The sequence below is a fragment of the Phyllobates terribilis genome, unplaced genomic scaffold, assembly GCF_046119375.1.
Source record: "Phyllobates terribilis strain yellow unplaced genomic scaffold, ASM4611937v1 Scaffold_7__3_contigs__length_470593459, whole genome shotgun sequence".
Taxonomy (NCBI): Eukaryota; Metazoa; Chordata; class Amphibia; order Anura; family Dendrobatidae; genus Phyllobates; species Phyllobates terribilis.
In genome coordinates this window covers 182,334,501-182,355,332 of record NW_027362767.1, presented here as the reverse complement: position 1 = coordinate 182,355,332, position 20,832 = coordinate 182,334,501, and the positions used below count along the sequence as shown (strand labels likewise).

The 20,832-nt window shown below is 54.2% G+C and overlaps 1 protein-coding gene across 4 annotated transcripts in view; it reads right to left on the bottom strand.

The window, feature by feature from the left end:
• ANXA9 (annexin A9) overlaps positions 1-20,832 on the bottom strand; it is a 107,663-nt gene that overhangs the window by 31,162 nt on the left and 55,669 nt on the right. Inside the window, exon 1 of one of the 4 annotated variants that reach the window (XM_073639575.1) lies at positions 8,947-9,079. The exons of 1 other annotated variant lie outside the window; for it this stretch is intronic. The gene's annotated coding sequence lies outside the window, so the exon portion shown is untranslated. Of the gene's footprint in view, positions 1-7,347; positions 7,463-8,946; positions 9,080-20,832 lie in introns of those variants that run through there. 2 more of the 4 variants (XM_073639577.1, XM_073639572.1) reach the window with 2 other exon arrangements.

Genomic DNA, 20,832 nt, shown 5'->3' with positions numbered 1-20,832 from the left:
CCACAAATATGTGGAAACATGTGCGGACCAAGCACGTGGTGGAGTTACACAAACACACTGAAGACCTAGGCCAACCTACAGCGCCACCTACCACCTCTTCAGCTCGTGTTGTAGCCTCTTCCTCCAGCTCACACACAGCTGGTTCGGCTTCCTCACAGGATCGCCATGGAAGAATCTCTGGCACTGTTGTACAGAGACACAGTGTAATTCCACCCACAGCACCACTTTCCCAGTCATCCTCACACTCCCAGGCCAGTCTACAGCCATCGTTAGCACAGGCATGGGAGAAAAGGCGCCCATACTCGGCAAACCACCCCCGAGCACAGGCTCTGAATGCTGGCATTGCTAAACTACTGGCCCTTGAAATGCTATCATTCAGGCTGGTGGAGACTGACACATTCCGTAACTTTATGGCATTGGCAGTCCCACAATACAACGTGCCCAGCCGCTTTTATTTCAGCAGGCAAGCCGTCCCTGCCCTGCAACATCATGTGGAGGGAAAAATTAAACATGCGCTACAAAACGCCGTCAGTAGCAAGGTCCACCTGACCACTGATGCGTGGACCAGTAAGCATGGACAGGGACGATACCTTTCCCTCACTGCCCATTGGGTAAATGTTGTGGAGCCGGGTACAGATCTTGAGAGTGGCGCTGTACGTGTTCTGCCAACTCCAAGGATTGCAGGAATCCAGTCTGTACACATTGACTCCTCCTCATACTCCAGTTCCTCTGAATCAGCGCTGCAGGAGCCGTCACGGTCTACCTCCACATCGACCCGTGAACGGTTGGTTACCTGTTATGATGACCGATATGAGCACAGCCGTGGCCAAACGTCAACAGGCCGTATTAAAATTAATTTCTTTGGGGAATCGAAGCCACACAGCGCAGGAGCTCTGGAATGCCATCAAGCAGCAGAGTGACGTGTGGTTTGTGCCAGCGAATCTCCAGCCAGGCATGGTAGTGTGTGACAATGGCCGAAATCTGGTGGCAGCTCTGGGCCTAGGCAACCTCACTCACATCCCATGTCTGGCACATGTGCTCAACTTGGTCGTGCAGAGTTTTTTGAGGGACTATCCGGATCTTGATGCACTGCTTCACAAGGTCCGCATAGAATGCGCTCACTTGCGGCGTTCCAGCAATGCAAGATCACGCATTGCAGCTCTGCAGCGCCGATTATGTCTTCCGGAACATCGCATCATATGTGACCTACCCACCAGGTGGAATTCAACGTTACATATGTTGGAGAGGTTGTGTGAGCAGCAGGCAGCAGTAATGGAGTACCAGCTGCAGCAGGCGCAAACAAGTCGCAGTGCGCGCCGTTCACACTTCACCACCACTGAGTGGGCCTCTATGAAGGACATTTGCCACGTTTTGCGTGCCTTCGATTATTCCACGCGGATGGCGAGTGCAGATGATGCACTAGTCAGCATGACTATCCCCCTTATCTGCCTGCTTGAAAAAACACTGCAAGCACTAAGGGACGAGGTTTTGGAAGAGGTGGAGGATGAGGAGTCACAAATGCCATCTGCTTCTCTACAGTCTGCGCAACGTGGTTCCTCACAAAGGCCTAGGCAGGGGACACTTTGTGAGGAGGATGAGGAGGAGTCAATGGATGAGGAAGACATCTGTCCAGAGGAGGGAGGTACACAATGCTCTAGTAGTCAGTATCTAGAGCGAGGGTGGGGTGATGCAGAGCAGGCAGAGATCACGCCTCAAGCAGGGGACAGCGTTTCTTGGCCAGTTGGCAGTCTGCAGCACATGGTTGATTTCATGCTGCAGTGCCTCAGAAACGACCGCCGCATCGCCCACATTCTCAACACGGCTGATTATTGGGTGTCCACCCTCCTAGATCCTCGCTACCGGGACAACTTACAAAGCCTCATAACACCATTGAACCGGGAGCGTAAAATGCGGGAGTACCAAGACGCACTGGTGCATTCCATCATGTTCTCCATTCCAACCGAGAGCAGTGCTGCTAGTGCTTTACAAAGCAGCTCAGTGCGTCGAGGCAGTGGAGGAAGCTCTGCACAAAGAGGGAGCAGAAGCAGCGCCTCAGCACAAGGCAAGACCAGTATGGCCGAAATGTGGCAAAGTTTTGTGTCCCCGCCGCCACAAATGTCTACACCATCACAGACAGCTCCAGTCAGCAGGAGGCAACGTTTCCGTCAGATGGTGACAGACTACATGTCTTGCCCTCTTAGTGTACTCCCAGACGGCTCTTCTCCCTTCAAGTTTTGGGTCTGTAAGCTGGATACATGGCCAGAGCTTAGTCAGTATGCACTGGAGGTGCTAGCTTGCCCTGCTGCTAGTGTATTATCGGAACGCGTCTTTAGTGCCGCAGGTGGTGTACTAACAGACCGTCGCATGCGACTATCCTCCGATAACGTTGACCGGCTTACTTTTCTCAAAATGAACAAGGCCTGGATCTCTCATGAATTTGCCAGTCCTCTTCCAGAATAAATAATTGGTTGGCAACAGTATCCAGGTCTCCTGTTCTGTTCATGTTTCTACCACCTGAACTGTAATCCCTGAGCTCCAACACCGCCAGTTGGCGCTCGGAAGTGCCGTCTGCACAGTCAACACTTGCTGCCGTGTTATTGGGGTTCAGTAACGTCAGCTGTTCTCCTGCTGTGCGGACGGCAATTTCTCTTGATTTGTCCACATCCACTGTACTACACATTTTAAAGTTGCTCCAATTACTCCTCTGGCTCCTCTGTTTTCATTCTTATCCCTGGGCTCCAGCACCGCCAGTTGGCGCTCGGAAGTGCTGTCTGCACAGTCAACACTTGCTACCATGTTATTGGGGTTCAGTAACGTCAGCTGTTCCCCTGCTGTGCGGACGGCAATTTCTCCTGCTCTGTCCACATTCTCACTACTACAGATTTTAAAGTTGCTCCAATTACACCTCTGGCTCCTCTGTTTTCATTCTTATCCCTGGGCTCCAGCACCGCCAGTTGGCGCTCGGAAGTGCCGTCTGCACAGTCAACACTTGCTGCGGTGTTATTGGGGTTCGGTAACGTCAGCTGTTCCCCTGCTGTGTTCACGGCAATTTCTCCTGCTCTGTCCATATTCACTGTGCTACTTATTTAAAACTTGCTCCAATTACACCTCTGGCTCCTCCGTTTTTAGTATTTACCCTGGGCTCCAACACCGCCAGTTGGCGCTCGGAAGTGCTGTCTGCACAGTCAACACTTGCTGCCGTGTTATTGGGGTTCAGTAACGTAAGCTGTTCTCCTGCTGTGCGGACGGCAATTTCTCCTGCTTTGTCCACATCCACTGTACTACACATTTTAAAGTTGCTCGAATTACACCTCTGGCTCCTCTGTTTTCATTCTTATCCCTGGGCTCCAGCACCGCCAGTTGGCGCTCGGAAGTGCCGTCTGCACAGTCAACACTTGCTACCATGTTATTGGGGTTCAGTAACGTCAGCTGTTCCCCTGCTGTGTTCACGGCAATTTCTCCTGCTCTGTCCATATTCACTGTGCTACTTATTTAAAACTTGCTCCAATTACACCTCTGGCTCCTCCGTTTTTAGCATTTACCCTGGGCTCCAACACCGCCAGTTGGCGCTCGGAAGTGCTGTCTGCACAGTCAACACTTGCTGCCGTGTTATTGGGGTTCAGTAACGTCAGCTGTTCCCCTGCTGTGCGGACGGCAATTTCTCCTGCTCTGTCCACATTCTCACTACTACAGATTTTAAAGTTGCTCCAATTACACCTCTGGCTCCTCTGTTTTCATTCTTATCCCTGGGCTCCAGCACCGCCAGTTGGCGCTCGGAAGTGCCGTCTGCACAGTCAACACTTGCTGCGGTGTTATTGGGGTTCGGTAACGTCAGCTGTTCCCCTGCTGTGTTCACGGCAATTTCTCCTGCTCTGTCCATATTCACTGTGCTACTTATTTAAAACTTGCTCCAATTACACCTCTGGCTCCTCCGTTTTTAGTATTTACCCTGGGCTCCAACACCGCCAGTTGGCGCTCGGAAGTGCTGTCTGCACAGTCAACACTTGCTGCCGTGTTATTGGGGTTCAGTAACGTCAGCTGTTCTCCTGCTGTGCGGACGGCAATTTCTCCTGCTTTGTCCACATCCACTGTACTACACATTTTAAAGTTGCTCGAATTACACCTCTGGCTCCTCTGTTTTCATTCTTATCCCTGGGCTCCAGCACCGCCAGTTGGCGCTCGGAAGTGCCGTCTGCACAGTCAACACTTGCTGCGGTGTTATTGGGGTTCGGTAACGTCAGCTGTTCCCCTGCTGTGTTCACGGCAATTTCTCCTGCTCTGTCCATATTCACTGTGCTACTTATTTAAAACTTGCTCCAATTACACCTCTGGCTCCTCCGTTTTTAGTATTTACCCTGGGCTCCAATACCGCTAGTTGCTGCTCAGAAGTGCCGTCTGCACAGTCAACGCTTGCTCCAGTGTTATTGGGATTCAGTAACGTCAGCTGATCCCCAGCTGTGTGTCCGGCAAATTCTCCTGCTTTGTCCACATCCACTGTAGTACGGATTTAAAACCTCCTCCAAATACACCTCTGGCTCTTCTGTTTTTAGTATTTACCCTGGGCTCCAGCACCGCCAGCTGGTTCTCGGCAGTTCCATTGGCTCTTGTACCTTCTGCTACCCATCCGGGTTCCAGTACCGTCAGCTGGTTCTCGGCAGTGTCTTTGGCACGGGTACTCCCTCCTGCCCAGCCTGGTTCCAGCACGCCAGCTGTTTCCGGGTAGTGTCAACGTCACTTTGCCTCCAATGCGTTGTCCTGTCGTGTTGCGGTCGGGTTAGCCGACTCTATGGTGCCTGCAGTTTAGGTGACTCCTATGTGGGCTGCGGGATCTGGCAATGAAGGCTGGTTCCATAGTGCCAATAGGACAAGCACCCTCTGTAGGACTGTGGGTTTTGGTAACTGCGGCCGGCTCGCGGCCTTGAACTTTTTTTTTACATGGGTACCTTCTGCTACCCATCCGGGTTCCAGTACCGTCAGCTGGTTCTCGGCAGTGCCTTTGGATTAGGTGCCTCCTTCTCGGTATCCAAGTTCCACCAACGTCTGCTGGTCCTTGGTAGTGCTTTCTGGCACAGGTACCTCCTGCTTAGTAACCGAGTTCCAGTAACATCAGCTGGTCCTCGGTAGTTCCATTGGCTCTTGTACCTTCTGCTACCCATCCGGGTTCCAGTAACATCAGCTGGTCCTCGGTAGTTCCATTGGCTCTTGTACCTTCTGCTACCCATCCGGGTTCCAGTACCGTCAGCTGGTTCTCGGCAGTGCCTTTGGATTAGGTGCCTCCTTCTCGGTATCCAAGTTCCACCAACGTCTGCTGGTCCTTGGTAGTGCTTTCTGGCACAGGTACCTCCTGCTTAGTAACCGAGTTCCAGTAACATCAGCTGGTCCTCGGTAGTTCCATTGGCTCTTGTACCTTCTGCTATCCATCCGGGTTCCAGTACCGTCAGCTGGTCCTCGGTAGTTCCTCAGCTTTCTTGTACCTTCTGCTACATTTCCAAGTTCAAGCTTTTTGAAATGGTTCTTGGTAATCACTCTGGATCTCCCTGACGAGGACCCTGAAGACGAGGACCCTGAAGACCAACCCTAAGAAGACGAGGACCCCGAAGACAATGACCCTGAAGACGAGGACCCTGAAGACCACCCCGAAGAAGACGAGGACCCTGAAGACCACCCCGAAGAAGACGAGGACCCTGAAGACCACCCCGAAGAAGACGAGGACCCCGAAGACGAGGACCCAGAAGACCAACCCGAAGAAGACGAGGACCCCGAAGACGAGGACCCCCGAAGACGACGACCCTGAAGACCACCCCGAAGAAGACCAAGAAGATGACCCTGAAGAAGTTGACCAAGAAGACAAAGAAGAGAAGACAAGCACCAAGATACAGAAAAACAAGAGACAGAAAACCAAGAAGCAGAAATACAAGAAGCTGCAGAACAAAAAGCGGAAGAACATTAAGCATAAGACTAAAAATCAGAGCAAAAGATAATATCTAAATTATAAGCAGAAGATGACTAAGCAGTGTATGGGGGTGAGTCCGTTCCTCCTCATGGTGCCCCTGGAAAAGACCTGCTGCTGCAGGCCAAACTGAACGCGGACAAATCCTGTTGTAAATCTTTTGTGACGGGCAGAACGAAAGGTGTAATGTCCAACCTTTTATAGATAACAACTACAGGAATGCCTGTCACAAATAAGAATATGATGAAGAAGAAGAATATGAAGAATGTAAAAAAAAGAATAATACGAAGAAGGTGAAGAAGAAGAAGGTGAAGAAGAAGTGGATGAAAAAGATGCTGAGGATGATGAAGGAGAAAGTGTGGGAGAAGTAAAAAAGAAGGTGAAGAGCATGGAAGTAGTGAAACATAAATATCTGACAAAATATAAAAATACTTAACATAGTTAATATTTCCGTAACTCAGAACATAATAAAAAAATAGTAATTCCTGCTATTCCATTTGACTGGGCTAAACCTCTATGCCTTTATTGTCTCCCCCACCTCCCCCAATACATTCTACATTATTCTTAGTTGTTTTCCTTCATGTAGAAATAACCTACAAGGAAAGAAAGGGTTTATTTTAATTCCGATATTTATGTCCCATTGACTTGCATTGGTTTCCGGTATCGGAATCGGCGATATCCGATACTTTTTCGGTATCGGTCCGATCCAATCCGATCCGATATTTCCCGATATCGGAAGGTATCGCTCAACACTAGTGACAGTGCATAGTTTGGAGAGGTTTCCTTTAGGATCCGCTTCAAAGAAATGACATACGATTCCCATGCTGATTCTGCTGGGAAACTACAGCTGGTAGCCACACATGGATCAGCTGTAATAACTAGGGCTCATACATGTGACTAGGAAGCCATCAATGAGCAGCTTGCCGACTGTTTGCAGGCAGTGAATTCTCTTTCTATAGTGCACAGAGACACACTTGCTGCTTTATTCCCAGACATGAATTTCATATACTGCACAGGGAGATACACGCTGACTGTTTCCTTGTAGTATTTTTCTCTATTTGACAGACACTTTCTGATTGTTTCCCTTATTATTTTACTATACAGCAAAGATAGTTGATTTTTTTTTTTTTTGTTATAGGGTTACCAAGCTGCTGCAGAAGCTCTTCGGCTCACAGTATAGTCGCACTGTAGACTAAACGTCATGTCTTAATCAATAATCATTGGGTTAATGTAGGACCTGTGCAGATAAGGGAGCTGCACACAGTGGTGCGGAGGTCATTAATAAAAAGCCTCCTTAGGAATATGTATGAGGAAAAAAGCTACGTAATCCTCAAAGGTACATGAGACGCATTCACCTGCAGAGTTTACATGTCGGAGAGGACACGGCGAGTACTTACATGGAGTTGTGCTGATGAATAGTATCTGGGTGGCGATCCTGCTCTATTCACTGGCACAAGGGCGGATTTTGGGAATCAGGTGACCGGCTGCCCTCATTGTGCTGTTATCCACCCTTTCCTGTTCGTTATGAATCCCCCCCTCCCATTACAGGCAGAGAATAGCTTCTATTCTACTATAACCTGTTCATTACTGTCATCATGAAACAAACTGTCAAAAAACATGGCCTCGCTGCCCTCCGCCTCCACAAAAAGATAAAACTGCTTTTGGTGCAAAGCTCAGTCTAAAATGTCCAAAAACGGTCCCGATTCTCAAACTTTGTAAATTGCCATCCACTTTTTTAAGTGAGTGGTTCCTCTTTATTAGCTTTCTGCCAGCACTATAGGTGTTGGAACTTCTCATTCTACACTTCCTTGCATATATCTACCATTGTCTAATGGCTCGCCTACCTTAAATTGAAAGCTGGCTCTCCATATGCAATTTAACAAACAGGATAATAAGAGCAGAGAAACAAAATCCCATCCCACTTCCTGTAGAGAGACAAGAACCTAGAAACAGAAAAGACTGACGGCACTTCCAAAACAAGAAACAGGTGTGAACAGGTGCTTACTAGGAGCAGCTACCTCCATATACAACTAACAAACAAAGCAGCACACTGTAACGCTAAGTATGAGAACATGAAATATATGAAATATGAATAGCATTACTGCTGTAGAAAATAGAAATAAATGAGAAATTTTAGCACATAAATTGTCCAATTCATGTGTACCTGACAGCCGCGGTAAGGCATTTCTCAAAATACCCGGAACCTAGCAATGTGAATACATCTCTAAGGGACATATGTCTGCTTATGTTCTTAATTAAGAATTAAGAAAGTGAACAGCAGCCAGGAGCTGCTAATCAGATGCCCTTGATTGTATATCAGAAAGTGTGACCACTTCTGTAAGAGCAGAAGTTTTGGCAATTTGCTGGTCTGGAACATTCAGGCTTGTGCTATCACAATGCTAATGAGGGAAGAGAATAGTAATCAACTTAGAAAAAGAATGGTTGCTGTCCATCAAATTTGGAAGAGTTATAAGGCCATTTCCAAACAAATTTGAGTCCATCATTCTACAGTGAAAGATTATTCACAAGAGGAAAATATTTAAGACAGTTGACAATCATCCTAGGAGTGGACATCCCAGTGAATTCACCCCAAGGTCAGACTGTGCAATGCTAATAGAAATTGCAAAAACACCCAAGAGCTACAGCTCAGACTCTAAAGGCTTTTTAATGTTAAATGTTCAAGTTGATGACAGTACAATTTGAAATAGACTAAACAGGTACGGCTTTTTTGGAAAGGTTACCAGGAGAAAGCCTTTTGTTTCTAGAAAGAACATGGCAGTATGGATAAAAGTTGCATCTGAACAAACCACAAGACTTCTGGAACTCTGTCCTTTGGTCAGAAGAGACCAAAGCGGGGATGTTTGGCGAAAACCAAACACAGCATACCAGCACCTTGTAGTCATTAAGTTGACCATGAATGATGCTGTACACACCGTATTTCTCTTTTATTATATCCTGGTATGTAAAACCACAGAATTCCAAGAGGGTGTACTTACTTTTTCTCATGACGGAATATGGCGCTTTACTTTACCATGGGTAGCACTATTTCTGCAGTGTGCACATATTCATTACCATTTACAACTGTACCTAGTAAACCTCTGGCTGGCGGCGATATATTGTGCTGCCGCTGATGACTCCGCTCCGGGCTGCACCCGTCACACACATTCCGTATTCTACAATGCGGCCTCTATTCACACAGAGCTGGGAGGCCGGCCGCTCCGGGCACCATGCCACCACATTCCAGCAGCCATTTCTCCAGCCCGACTGGTTCAGCAACTCACTGCTGGTAACTCACCGAAGCTTGACCCTAATAGCATAATCCTCCTGTTAACCCTTGCCTTTCCCCTGACTCATTTAGTCCATGTAACAAACAATAAAATAATTCAAGCTTTATTAATGTTTCAAATATATAAAAAAAAAATTAATAAACGAGCGGAAGGCATCCAAAATTTGTAGCAGACAGATATTGCCAGGTCTGTAACTACAAATCGGCAGCAAAATTTCAATATTGTGATAATAAATTAATGGAGATTGAGAACTGTAGAAAAAGTGCAAGTGCTAGAAATGTCGTAAGGGTTTAGCCTATTTCGTATCAATGAAGTATTTCCATGTACCACAGTAAAAAGAAGGGCAATAATAGAGCTCTGTATATCAGTATATAAAGCACAAGTGCCTTTCCTATAACCTCATTTGTCACTGTGGGGAACCCCAAATGTACATCAGTGGAATAAACATAACCAAAGTGATTCCATATTGTAACTTACTGTTATAGCAAGAGAGACCCCTTTGAAAAAGCTGAGGCGAAACGGCATTGTCGGGGTGATAGCCCAGGTATACAAAAAAAAGCAAGAAAAAAAACATAGTGGCCACAATATGTCAATGCAGCCCAATACGTATCTGGTCTAGGACTATAGGGGGCAGTACAGATAGAGAAAGTGCATAGGTGAAAATGGTAAAGCGGAAGAGGCCACAGACAGGCCACTGGGACCCCAACCCTTAGCGCCACATAAACAGCAAAAGGAGACATTGTATAGATCTGTAGTCAAAGATGCCAGCAGTAAAAAGTGGAGAAAGGAGCAAAAATAAGAAAAAAAAAATCACAGTTCTGCTCAAAAATGCACAAAAGAGCATCATAGTCATAAATGTGTCTAAAAACATCTGGCAAAGCCAAAGCTGCAGAGTTTAGGTGCAAACTAAGTGAAAAATGGCACCAAAAAAATGATACGTTTGTTAGAAAAGTCCAAGAGAAAGGTAAATAGAAGGATAACTAAACCCCTATTAGTAATATGCATGTGGTATTACATGTGACCACTAGGTGTCACTGCCTCCTGCAATTGTGTGAAAACATCACCTGCTGAGTAATGAGGCTGCACATTAGATTAACCCCTAAAAGACAGGGTGATTTTGTGTTTTTGGTTTTTTCCTTCCCTTCTTCCAAGAGTCATAACTTTTTATTCTCCCGTTGGCATAGACATAGCAGGGCTTTTGGGGTGGATGGCAGGACAAGTTGTAGTTTTAAACGACACCATTCATTTTTACCGTACAATGTACTTAAAAATAATTCAAGTGGCGTGAAATTGAAAAGAACAAATTAATTGTCTTTTTTTTTTTTTTTTTTTACATATTTTACATTAGTTTTCTTCAGGGGACTTGAACCTGTGATCTCCTGATCACTGATACCATACACTGCAATGCTGTAGTAGGAGTTAAAGGGAACCTGTCACTTTCCATAAATATGTCACTATTTTTACTGCCGCTGTTCTCCTGAATCCGGCGATGTTTCTCTTTTGTTCCTGCGCCTCTCTGTTCCTGAGATATGGCCTCCTCTTTCTTGTCTGTAAATTTAGTGTTGTTAGTCAAGTGGGTGTCGTCTTGATTATCACGCCCACTTGACTAACAAGATTAGATTCTTTTTATACAAGGAAGAAGGGGTCATATCTCAGGAACGGAGAGGAGCAGGAAGAAAAGTAAAACATCGCCGGATTCAGGAGAACAACGACATTTACACCGGGTTCACAAAATACATATTTATGACCAGTGACCCGTCACCCTTAAAGTATGTTGAGGGTGGCTGGGGTCACACATAGCCCTCGATGCGCATGGTACGCGTGGCCGAGCTGCGTCTGCTTAGAAGCCGCTTCTATCAAACCCTGCAGCCATTAGCCACCAGCTGTTATTTTTCTGTAAGTGTGGCCATATGGGGGCTTTTTTGTGGCATTTGTTATATTGCAGAATGCACCACTAGGTGGCGGTACAGAGCAGTCGTCTCTATGATAGACACGTCATTGTATACGCCGCCATGCTGGTTGTATAAATTCTAGAGATAATATAAAGAACATTGACCAGGAGGAGGGTAAAGGTTGTGTTATAAATGGCGGTGATAAGCGGCATTCAGAGCTGATTACATGGCATCGCTCGCTGCCAGGATCTGCCGACTGATAGGTCACAGGGAAACGCTCATCATCTCACACCGGCTATGATTAGCCTCAATGTCTGCCGGCTAATGCCGCCACCATGATGGCTTACACCACCTGCCTGTAGGAGGAAGAGCTAATGTGACACTGTTCACACAGGGACCAATGGGGCTATATTCTGTCACACCCCTTAGACGCCTCGGTCACCATCGACTGCGACATCTAAGGGGTTAACGTCCTCTATTTATTTTCCTCCCCTTCTTCCAGGAGCCATAACTTTTTTAGTTTTCTGTCCCCAAAACCGTACGAGGGCTTGTTTTTTGCTGGAAGAGATGTATTTTTTAATGACGCTATTCATTTTTACCGTCAAAAAAAGAAATAATGGGGAAAAAAAAATTAAAGGGTGATGAAAATGACACCCCGTCTGCACCGAGATGCCTGCGCGCGGAGGGCACCGGGGCGCCTGCACATGGAGGACACCGGGGCGCCTGCACATGGAGGGCACCGGGGCTCCTGCACATGGGGAGCACAAGGGCGCCTGCACGCGGAGGACACCGGGGCGCCTGCACGTGCAGGACACCGGGGCGCCTGCACGTGCAGGACACCGGGGCGCCTGCACGCAGAGGACACCGGGGCGCCTGCACGCAGAGGACACCAGAGCGCCTGCGCACGGAGGACACCGGGGCGCCTGCACATGGGGAGCACAAGGGCGACTGCATGCGGAGGACACTGGGGCGCCTGCACATGAAGGGCACCGGGGCTCCTGCACATGGGGAGCACAAGGGCGACTGCATGCGGAGGGCACCGGGGAGACTGCACATGGAGAGCACCAGGGCGACTGCATGTGGAGGACACCGGGGTGCCTGCACATGGACAGCACCAGGGCGACTGCATGCGGAGGACACCGGGGTGCCTGCACATGGAGGACACCAGGGGGTCTGCACATGTAGGGCACCGGGGCTCCTGCACATGGAGAGCACCAGGGCGACTGCATGCAGAGGACACCGGGGTGCCTGCACATGGAGGACACCGGGGCTCCTGCACGCGGAGGAATCCAGGGCGTCTGCACATGGAGGGCACCAGGGCGACTGCATGCGGAAGACACCGGGCTGCCTGCACATGGAGGACACCAGGGGGTCTGCACATGGAGGGCACCGGGGCGACTGCATGCGGAGGACACCGGGGCGCCTGCACGCGGAGGGCACCGGGGCGTCTGCACATGAAAGGCACCGGGGCTCCTGCACATGGGGAGCACAAGGGCGACTGCACGCGGAGGACACCGGGGCGCCTGCACGTGCAGGACACCAGGGCGCCTGCGCACGGAGGACAACGGGGCTCCTGCACATGAAGGGCACCGGGGCTCCTGCACATGGGGAGCACAAGGGCGACTGCATGCGGAGGACACCGGGGCGCCTGCACGCGGAGGACACCGGGGTGCCTGCACGCAGAGGACACCGGGGTGCCTGCACATGGAGGACACCGGGGTGCCTGCACGCGGAGGACACCAGGGCGTCTGCACATGGAGGGCACCGGGGAGACTGCACATGGAGAGCACCAGGGAGACTGCATGTGGAGGACACCGGGGTGCCTGCACATGGACAGGACCAGGGCGACTGCATGCGGAGGACACCGGGGTGCCTGCACATGGAGGACACCAGGGGCTCTGCACATGTAGGGCACCGGGGCTCCTGCACATGGAGAGCACCAGGGCGACTGCATGCAGAGGACACCGGGGTGCCTGCACATGGAGGACACCGGGGCGCCTGCACGCGGAGGACACCAGGGCGTCTGCCCATGGAGGGCACCAGGGCGACTGCATGCGGAAGACACCGGGCTGCCTGCACATGGAGGACACCAGGGGGTCTGCACATGGAGGGCACCGGGGCGACTGCATGCGGAGGACACCGGGGCGCCTGCACGCGGAGGGCACCGGGGCGTCTGCACATGGGGAGCACAAGAGCGGCTGCACGCGGAGGACACCGGGGCGCCTGCACGTGTAGGACACCGGGGCGCCTGAACGCAGAGGACACCAGGGCGCCTGCGCACGGAGGACACCGGGGCGCCTGCACATGAAGGGCACCGGGGCTCCTGCACATGGGGAGCACAAGGGCGACTGCATGCGGAGGACACCGGGGCGCCTGCACGCGGAGGACACCGGGGTGCCTGCACGCAGAGGACACCGGGGTGCCTGCACATGGAGGACACCGGGGTGCCTGCACGCGGAGGACACCAGGGCGTCTGCACATGGAGGGCACCAGGGCGACTGCATGCGGAGGGCACCGGGGAGACTGCACATGGAGAGCACCAGGGCGACTGCATGTGGAGGACACCGGGGTGCCTGCACATGGACAGCACCAGGGCGACTGCATGCGGAGGACACCGGGGTGCCTGCACATGGAGGACACCAGGGGGTCTGCACATGTAGGGCACCGGGGCTCCTGCACATGGAGAGCACCAGGGCGACTGCATGCAGAGGACACCGGGGTGCCTGCACATGGAGGACACCGGGGCAACTGCACGCGGAGGACACCAGGGCGTCTGCACATGGAGGGCACCAGGGCGACTGCATGCGGAAGACACCGGGCTGCCTGCACATGGAGGACACCAGGGGGTCTGCACATGGAGGGCACTGGGGCGACTGCATGCGGAGGACACCGGGGCGCCTGCACGCGGAGGGCACCGGGGCGTCTGCACATGAAAGGCACCGGGGCTCCTGCACATGGGGAGCACAAGGGCGACTGCACGCGGAGGACACCGGGGTGCCTGCACGTGCAGGACACCGGGGCGCCTGCACGCAGAGGACACCAGGGCGCCTGCGCACGGAGGACACCGGGGCGCCTGCACATGAAGGGCACCGGGGCTCCTGCACATGGGGAGCACAAGGGCGACTGCATGCGGAGGACACCGGGGCGCCTGCACGCGGAGGACACCGGGGTGCCTGCACGCAGAGGACACCGGGGTGCCTGCACATGGAGGACACCGGGGTGCCTGCACGCGGAGGACACCAGGGCGTCTGCACATGGAGGGCACCAGGGCGACTGCATGCGGAGGGCACCGGGGAGACTGCACATGGAGAGCACCAGGGCGACTGCATGTGGAGGACACCGGGGTGCCTGCACATGGACAGCACCAGGGCGACTGCATGCGGAGGACACCGGGGTGCCTGCACATGGAGGACACCAGGGGGTCTGCACATGTAGGGCACCGGGGCTCCTGCACATGGAGAGCACCAGGGCGACTGCATGCAGAGGACACCGGGGTGCCTGCACATGGAGGACACCGGGGCAACTGCACGCGGAGGACACCAGGGCGTCTGCACATGGAGGGCACCAGGGCGACTGCATGCGGAAGACACCGGGCTGCCTGCACATGGAGGACACCAGGGGGTCTGCACATGGAGGGCACTGGGGCGACTGCATGCGGAGGACACCGGGGCGCCTGCACGCGGAGGGCACCGGGGCGTCTGCACATGAAAGGCACCGGGGCTCCTGCACATGGGGAGCACAAGGGCGACTGCACGCGGAGGACACCGGGGTGCCTGCACGTGCAGGACACCGGGGCGCCTGCACGCAGAGGACACCAGGGCGCCTGCGCACGGAGGACACCGGGGCGCCTGCACATGAAGGGCACCGGGGCTCCTGCACATGGGGAGCACAAGGGCGACTGCACGCGGAGGACACCGGGGCGCCTGCACGCGGAGGACACCGGGGTGCCTGCACGCGGAGGACACCAGGGCGACTGCATGCGGAGGGCACCGGGGAGACTGCACATGGAGAGCACCAGGGCGACTGCATGTGGAGGACACCGGGGTGCCTGCACATGGACAGCACCAGGGCGACTGCATGCGGAGGACACCGGGGTGCCTGCACATGGAGGACACCAGGGGGTCTGCACATGTAGGGCACCGGGGCTCCTGCACATGGAGAGCACCAGGGCGACTGCATGTAGAGGACACCGGGGTGCCTGCACATGGAGGACACCGGGGCGCCTGCACGCGGAGGACACCAGGGCGTCTGCACATGGAGGGCACCAGGGCGACTGCATGCGGAAGACACCGGGCTGCCTGCACATGGAGGACACCAGGGGGTCTGCACATGGAGGGCACCGGGGAGACTGCATGCGGAGGACACTGGGGTGCCTGCACATGGAGGACACCAGGGGGTCTGCACATGGAGGGCACCGGGGAGACTGCACATGGAGGGCACCGGGGAGACTGCACATGGAGAGCACCAGGGCGACTGCGTGCGGAGTACACCAGGGTGCCTGCACATGGAGGACACCGGGGCGTCTGCACATGGAGGACACCGGGGCGTCTGCACATGGAGGGCACCAGGGCGGCTGCATGCGGAGGACACCGGGGTGCCTGCACATGGATAACATCGGGGTGCCTGCACATGGAGGACACCGAGGCGCCTGCACGCGGAGGACACTGGGGTACCTGCATATGGAGGACACCGGGGTGCCTGCACATGGAGGACACCAGGGGGTCTGCACATGGAGGACACCAGGGGGTCTGCACATGGAGGGCACCGAGGAGACTGCACATGGAGGGCACCGGGGCTCCTGCACATGGAGAGCACCAGGGTGACTGCGTGCGGAGGACACCGGAGTGCCTGCACATGGAGGACACCGGGGCGTCTGCACATGGAGGGCACCAGGGTGGCTGCATGCGGAGGACACCGGGGTGGCTGCACATGGATAACACCGGGGTGCCTGCACATGGAGGACACCGAGGCGCCTGCACATGGAGGACACCGGGGTGCCTGCACATGGAGGACACCGGGGTGCCTGCACATGGAGGACACCAGGGGGTCTGCACATGGAGGACACCAGGGGGTCTGCACATGGAGGGCACCGAGGAGACTGCACATGGAGGGCACCGGGGCTCCTGCACATGGAGAGCACCAGGGTGACTGCGTGCGGAGGACACCGGAGTGCCTGCACATGGAGGACACCGGGGCGTCTGCACATGGAGGGCACCAGGGTGGCTGCATGCGGAGGACACCGGGGTGGCTGCACATGGATAACACCGGGGTGCCTGCACATGGAGGACACCGAGGCGCCTGCACATGGAGGACACCGGGGTGCCTGCACATGGAGGACACCAGGGGGTCTGCACATGGAGGGCACCGGGGAGACTGCACATGGAGGGCACCGGGGCTCCTGCACATGGAGAGCACCAGGGCGACTGCGTGCGGAGGACACCGGGGTGCCTGCACATGGAGGACACTGCACATGGAGGGCACCAGGGCAACTGCATGCGGAGGACACCGGGATGCCTGCACATGGAGGACACCGGGATGCCTGCACATGGAGGACACCGAGACGCCTGCACGCGGAGGACACCGGGGTGCCTGCACATGGAGGACACCGGGTTGCCTGCACATGGAGGGCACCAGGGCGACTGCATGCGGAGCACAACGGGGTGCCTGCACATGGATAACACTGGGGTGCCTGCACATGGAGGACACCGGGGCGTCTGCACATGGAGGGCACCAGGGCGACTGCATGCGGAGGACACCGGGGTGCCTGCACATGGATAACACCGGGGTGCCTGCACATGGAGGACACCGAGGCGCCTGCACGCGGAGGACACCGGGGTGCCTGCACGCGGAGGACACCGGGGTGCCTGCACATGGAGGACACCGGGGTGCCTGCACATGGAGGGCACCAGGGCGACTGCATGCGGAGCACAACGGGGTGCCTGCACATGGATAACACCGGGGTGCCTGCACATGGAGGACACCGAGGCGCCTGCACGCGGAGGACACCGGGGTGCCTGCACATGGAGGACACCGGGGTGCCAGCACATGGAGGACACCGGGGTGCCTGGACGCGGAGGACACCAGGGCGTCTGCACATGGAGGGCACCAGGGCGACTGCATGCGGAGGACACCGGGGTGCCTGCACATGGAGGACACCAGGGGGTCTGCACATGGAGGGCACCGGGTAGACTGCACATGGAGGGCACCGGGGCTCCTGCACATGGAGGACACCGGGGCGCCTGCATGCGGAGGACACCAGGGCGGCTGCACATGGAGGGCACCGGGGCGCCTGAACGCGGAGGACACTGGGGCATCTGCACAATTTGCTGTTGAGTCTTCTGGAGTTTGATAGTTATCTGAAACAGGTAGAGCCGGTTCCATGAGGCTGAAAGCAGATGACATTTTGAACTGATGACTGCAGGGGTTCCTCTGGGATGACGTGTAGGGGCTCGTTCAGATGAGAGTATTATATTTACTTCTGCACCATGGACCTATTATAGCCATACTTCACACAGACCAATAGTCAATCACAGCGTGCCGATTTATGGCCCAGATTTGTGCATGTAGATAGTAGGCAGCTCCGTCATGGAGCCATGTACCTCCACAATTTTCGCATGTAATTGGCTGGTGTTTTTATAGGTTCCGTCTAACTCCGACCTAAAGCCAGAATGAAACTGAAGGTGAAATGGGAATGAGGTGGGGGTCCACACCATGAGGCTCTGTTTGGAGGTGGGGGTCCACACCATGCGGCTCTGTTTGGAGGTGGGGGTCCACACCATGAGGCTCTGTTTGGAGGTAGGGTTCCACACCATGAGGCTCTGTTTGGAGGTGGGGGTCCACACCATGAGGCTCTGTGTGGAGGTGGGGGTCCACACGATGAGGCTCTGCTTGGAGGTGGGGGTCCACACCATGAGGCTCTGTTTGGAGGTGGGGTTCCACACTATGAGGCTCTGTTTGGAGGTGGGGGTCCACACTATGAGGCTCTGCTTGGAGGTGGAGGTCCACACCATGAGGCTCTGTTTGGAGGTGGGGTTCCACACCATGAGGCTCTGTTTGGAGGTGGGGGTCCACACTATGAGGCTCTGTGTGGAGGTGGGGGTCCACACCATGAGGCTCTGCTTGGAGGTGGGGGTCCACACCATGAGGCTCTGTTTGGAGGTGGGGGTCCACACCATGAGGCTCTGCTTGGAGGTGGGGGTCCACACCATGAGGCTCTGTTTGGAGGTGGGGGTCCACACCATGAGGCTCAGTTTGGAGGTGGGAGTCCACACCATGCGGCTCTGTTTGGAGGTGGGGGTCCACACCATGCGGCTCTGTTTGGAGGTGGGAGTCCACACCATGAGGCTCTGTTTGGAGGTGGGGGTCCACACCATGAGGCTCTGTTTGAAGGTGGGGGTCCACACCGTGCGGCTCTGTTTGGAGGTGGGGGTCCACACCATGCGGCTCTGTTTGGAGGTGGGGGTCCACACCATGAGGCTCTGTTTGGAGGTGGGGGTCCACACCATGAGGCTCTGTTTGGAGGTAGGGTTCCACACCATGAGGCTCTGTGTGGAGGTGGGGGTCCACATCATGAGGCTCTGCTTGGAGGTGGGGGTCCACACCATGAGGCTCTGTTTGGAGGTGGGGGTCCACACCATGAGGCTCTGTTTGGAGGTGGGCGTCCACACCATGAGGCTCTGTTTGGAGATGGGGGTCCACACCATGCGGCTCTGTTTGGAGGTGGGGGTCCACACCATGCGGCTCTGTTTGGAGGTGGTGGTCCACACCATGAAGCTCTGTTTGGAGGTAGGGTTCCACACCATGCGGCTCTGTTTGGAGGTGGGGGTCCACACTATGAGGCTCTGCTTGGAGGTGGGGGTCCACACCATGAGGCTCTGTTTGGAGGTGGGGGTCCACACCATGAGGCTCTGTTTGGAGGTGGGGGTCCACACCATGAGGCTCTGCTTGGAGGTGGGGGTCCACACCATGAGGCTCTGTTTGGAGGTGGGGGTCCACACCATGAGGCTCAGTTTGGAGGTGGGAGTCCACACCATGCGGCTCTGTTTGGAGGTGGGGGGTCCACACCATGCGGCTCTGTTTGGAGGTGGGAGTCCACACCATGAGGCTCTGTTTGGAGGTGGGGGTCCACACCATGAGGCTCTGTTTGAAGGTGGGGGTCCACACCGTGCGGCTCTGTTTGGAGGTGGGGGTCCACACCATGCGGCTCTGTTTGGAGGTGGGGGTCCACACCATGAGGCTCTGTTTGGAGGTGGGGGTCCACACCATGAGGCTCTGTTTGGAGATGGGGGTCCACACCATGCGGCTCTGTTTGGAGGTGGGGGTCCACACCATGCGGCTCTGTTTGGAGGTGGTGGTCCACACCATGCGGCTCTGTTTGGAGGTAGGGTTCCACACCATGCGGCTCTGTTTGGAGGTAGGGGTCCACACCATGAGACTCTGTTTGGAGGTAGGGTTCCACACCATGAGGCTCTGTTTGGAGGTAGGGTTCCACACCATGAGGCTCTGTGTGGAGGTGGGGGTCCACATCATGAGGCTCTGCTTGGAGGTGGGGGTCCACACCATGAGGCTCTGTTTGGAGGTGGGGGTCCACACCATGAGGCTCTGTTTGGAGGTGGGGGTCCACACCATGAGGCTCTGTTTGGAGATGGGGGTCCACACCATGCGGCTCTGTTTGGAGGTGGGGGTCCACACCATGCGGCTCTGTTTGGAGGTGGTGGTCCACACCATGCGGCTCTGTTTGGAGGTAGGGTTCCACACCATGCGGCTCTGTTTGGAGGTAGGGGTCCACACCATGCGGCTCTGTTTGGAGGTAGGGGTCCACACCATGCGGCTCTGTTTGGAGGTGAGGGTCCACACCGTGAGGCTCTGTTTGGAGGTGGGGGTCCACACCGTGAGGCTCTGTTTGGAAGTGGGGGTCCACACCATGAGGCTCTGTTTGGAGGTGGGGGTCCACACCGTGAGGCTCTGTTTGGAGGTGGGGGTCCTCACCATGCGGATCTGTTTGGAGGTGGGGGTCCACACCATGAGGCTTTGTTTGGAGGTGGGGGTCCACACCATGAGGCTCTGTGTGGAGGTGGGGGTCCACACCATGAGGCTCTGTGTGGAGGTGGGGGTCCACACCATGAGGCTCTGTGTGGAGGTGGGGGTCCACACGATGAGGCTCTGTGTGGAGGTGGGGGTCCACACCATGAGGCTCTGTTTGGAGGTGGGGGTCCACACCGTGCGGCTCTGTTTGGAGGTGGGGGTCCACACCATGAGGCTCTGTTTGGAGGTGGGGGTCCATACCATGCGGCTGTTGTGATTTAGGACACGATACTCTTGCGTCTTCTTTAGCTGATTGTATAACAATGATGCACATTCGGACTCAGTATGATTAGCTCTGAGACACCATGTTAACTGATATGCTATCATACGTTTGGTAATGCTAGAATGCAATAATTTGTGATATTTGGTTTATATTGTACTCTTTGTATTATATTTGATGTTGTATGTCGATGTAACTTGGAGAACAACAAGTCTCAGGATGATATTTTGTATATTTTTGTATTTTATGTAAGTGGGTGACACTTGTGGTGATTGGTGCACTTGTGCAGACCTCACTATACAGTGCCTACAAGTAGTATTCAACCCCCTGCAGATTTAGCTGGTTTGATAAGATGCAAATAAGTTAGAGCCTTCAAACTGCAAACGAGAGTAGGTTTTA